Genomic DNA, 4,232 nt, shown 5'->3' with positions numbered 1-4,232 from the left:
AGCCCCCGCATTGGGAGGACTCTGCTGGCGTCACGGGGGGCGTTAACCGGAGAGGGCGGGGTCAACTGAGGGTGAGCTCCATTCCGACACCGTGTGGGTAAAACAGGTTAGTGGGGCTTGGACGAAAGTCATGTCACTTTTGGGAAGTTTTCAAATAAAATAAAATAAGTTTGTGTTTTTCAAACACTTTTTTTCTTAATGTTGATCTGATCTTTGGATGTAACTCATATTGCACACTAAGATAATTGGCATATTTAGTCCTTTGCCACAAATAATAATAACAATAATAATAATAATAATAATAATAATAATAATAATAATAATAATAATAATAGTTAATATTAGTTATAATTATTATTAATAATAATATGTATTATTATCAGCCATTTTTATTATTATTATTACTAAAAATAGTAGTAGAAGTAGTAGTAGTAGTAGTAGTTATTATGCATTGTATTTTCTTGAATAACCATTTTATTGTTGCAAATTTGATGATTCGACCACTGACTATTTTATTTATTTATTTGACTTTTTCTTTTTTCTCTCTCTGTTTCCATTCAGTTCATTGTTAACACTTCTTTAATTGTATATAAAAATTATAAATATATACATCTATATTATTTAAAATACAATTGTTTTACTTAGGCACTAACACAAATCCGCACTGGATTTGCGCATCCTGGTCATGCGCAAAGCAACAACTATTAAATAACTTCGGAGTTATTTACTTAACACAACCTGGTTGTTTCTTAACAGGAACGAATATAGGCAGTTCCTCCATTTAAATAATGTGTCACACACCACATAAATATCAAATCATTCCATCCATTTAATCTTGTTTGAGTCATATTCACCTAAGACAGAGAACAACAATATCCTTGTACATCCAGGCTGCCTGCATGGTTTGCATAATATAGCAGAACATGCAGAGACATGCCTTTTGTCTAAAAAAAACCTGCTGATTGTTACTGTACCTGAACACAGACCCATAAAATGGAAAACTTGTATGAGCAACCTTTCAAACTTTACATTCATACAAAAAAATTAAAGCAAGTGCAGTGTTTGATTTTAGAGTGTAACATTTCTGTGCTGGTGAACAGGTTTCCACTCTGTAAGGATGAAGTCATCTGAGTTTTCATTATTATTGGCTGCATTCATTCCAGTCAACTTGCACACGTTTTAAATCTGCAGAGCAACCTTCAATTTTGCTAATCGTCACTGATTTCAAACAGAAATGTATTAGTTGAAATAAATGTGAAATAGTGAGGAATATATTAAAATATATTGCCGATATATGCTCTTAAAACATATTTGTCCAATGCTTCTTTTACCGCAGCTGATGGTCTGTAGGTGGAGCCGTCATCTACCAATCAGAGCATTGTTAGTTTGAGGATATTCAGCAGTAGTGCAGCTCCGCCAGGGATTTAACTGAGGAGCTATATTGTTGCCTCAGTGCTGTCTGGTGACCTGCAAATTAAACACTTACAGACGTTTTCAGGTTCTTCTCTGAGTCATGTAAAGATGCACAACATCCTGGGTGTTGAAATTGCCAAACTCATTTCCCTAGTATTCCCTCTGAGACAGACAGAGAAGCCTGAAGTAGTTTGTTTTAAAGCATTTAAGGTGTTTTGAGAAAGGGGTTTGACCACTTTGGTATAATTACATAATCCGAATTTATAGGGTTTTTGTGGTGGATAAATACCCTGAGGTAAAGAAGCAGATGGAAAAGTATGCATAATTTTGAAAATTGCTTTATCAGTAAAATCTGAAAATGTCTTGCATTAGTATTAGACCCCAACATCAACCCCCAAACCCAGATTTCCAAGTGTTTGTACCTAAGCTATGCATTATTTCAGTTCCCCTTGAGTTACAATGGGAACTATGCATTTAGGTCAGGGGTGGGCAACTTCAGGCCTCGAGGGCCAGTGTCCTGCAACCTTCAGATGTGTCCCTGCTTCAACACACCTTAGTAAAATAAAGAGGTCATTAGCAGGACTCTGGAGAACCTGACTGCACTTAGAAGCTGAGTAAACTATTTGATTGAAGCATGTTGAACCTGGGAGACATCTAAGAGTTGCAGGACAGCGGCCCTCGAGGACCTGGATTGCTCACCTCTGATTTAGCCACAACTTCGTAGGTTGTGGCATTTACTTTCCGTCTTCATATGGAATATGCTCATTTTTACTGATCATATTAAAATCCAATTAAAATCCAGGAGTCTGTGGTAATGATGTTCAAGGAGTGTTAATGCTTTTTATCAAAGCTAATTGCCCAGCAGTTTTGTTCTTACACAAAAATTTTTCCTTTACATGGACAACATTTTGTAATCATGTCAGGCATCTGACCTTGGACTCCATGCCTTGAAAAGTAACCAACAAGCACATTTTAACAACAAGTGCTTTGTGCAACTCTAACATTTGTTTTTTGTTTATCTCCTACTGGGAAAGTTGTGCTCTCAGCTAAATTACAGCATCCCAGAGAGAGGTTGGCTGAAGTGTTTCTCAGTGTGCATTTTATTTGTTAACCACTCATTGGGTTTCCTGTGTGCTGCTGCTCTTCGGGTTTTGTCATTCACCATAAATCGTATTCAAGAAGCACACGTCTTCTATCTTGAAAATATGAAGTTTGCAAGCTTTTTAAAATCGCATCCTATTGTTTTCTGCGATGCAGAATGATGTAATTTTCCACTTTCATATTTCGTGGTCTCTGCTTTTAGCACTTGAGCTCATAGCAGGATAGAAGCTTTGGATGACTGGAGCATTTCTGCTGGCTATTGCAGAAATGTTTAACAACCTGCAGAGCCTGTTCCCTACAACAACAGATTTCTCTCAAAGATTACTCATTTCAGTTTGTATTGTGCAAATATCTCATAAATTGATTAAACAAAATATAAATTTATTTATAGATTCTCTTTTCCTCAAGCATAAACAAAGGGAGTTAAAATTTGTGTTCCAAGCAGCTATTAGGTTGCATGTTGGTACAGCTGGATTTGCCATGACCTTGCTGCCAGAAGGTCATAGCAAGGTCAAAGCCTGTGTTTGAATCTTCACCTTGGTTCCTACGTGCATAGAGTTTACATGTTCTCTCTCTGAGTACTCCGACTTCATCTTACAATCTAAAAGACATGACTGTAAGGCTTATTTACTACTCCAAAATTGCCCGTATGAGTGTGTGTGTTCATGTATTTTTTAATCTGCCATTTAGAGATCTAGTTTTAATTCTTGTACATAATAATACTAATGTCTAAAATACATGAAATAAGTAAAAAATACAAAGTTTAAACAAATACAAAAATTTCACCTTAGTTTTCTCTTTTACTCTACGCTGTCTTTAAAAAAGCACTGTGTAAAGTGGACTGAACCTGAACTGTGCATTAAAATACTAAATGCAATAGTTTTAGTTTTAGTGGATAAGCAGTATTAAATATATTTTTTATGTTAAATCACAGAAGGAAGTTTAGATGTGTTTTTGGTGCCATCTAGTGGCCCACTGCATGAACTGGCTGTGCATGAAAATTGAACTCAGAGGGACACTAAAGCGTGACGCCACATCTGACTTCACTGAAAAAGTTAAAAACTTCACCAGCTGAGATGGGAGAAACTCTGAAACAACAACTGTCGCCCCGGTTCTTCAACAGTCAAACTTACTGGGAGAGCGGCAACAGGAAACCTCTCATCAAACCTCAACTAGAGTTTGACTCCACGGTCAAATAGCAGAAAGTTTTCTGTCTTTTTGTCCATCAGACAAGACGCCACGGACACCAAACACCTCACATTACCACAAATATATTATTTACACACATCCATCAGAATTAGTGACTGAACTGAAAAGAGATGTTCACAGCTGACAAAGCTTGAAGAGTTTAGCTGTGGAGAATGAAGTAAAAAGCTGCAGCCTGACTGAGAACCTCAGGTCAGTCTCTCTGCTGTGACTTTAGGTGTATCCAACAAACACTGATTTGGAGGGGGTGACTATTTATGCAGTCACTTATTTTATGCTAAATACTTTCCCTTGTCATTATTCTGTAGAAAACAATTTTCACTTAAAGGGTTTCTTGTATCTTTTTTTAATGAAAAAGGCACATTTTGTTGATATGTAAAAACAACATTGAATGGTGAATAGGTTTCCATATGTTTATATATAGGAAGGTCACTGGGTAAATGGTGAAAGGAGAGATGGTTGGAAATGAAAAGTTAGCATTGGGTGGAGTTTGTCTCGGAGCATCATGTGAG

Source organism: Xiphophorus hellerii, chromosome 3, assembly GCF_003331165.1.
Source record: "Xiphophorus hellerii strain 12219 chromosome 3, Xiphophorus_hellerii-4.1, whole genome shotgun sequence".
NCBI classification, from domain to species: domain Eukaryota; kingdom Metazoa; phylum Chordata; class Actinopteri; order Cyprinodontiformes; family Poeciliidae; genus Xiphophorus; species Xiphophorus hellerii.
The sequence above is the reverse complement of the archived record's forward strand: the minus strand, read 5'-3'. Positions refer to the sequence as shown.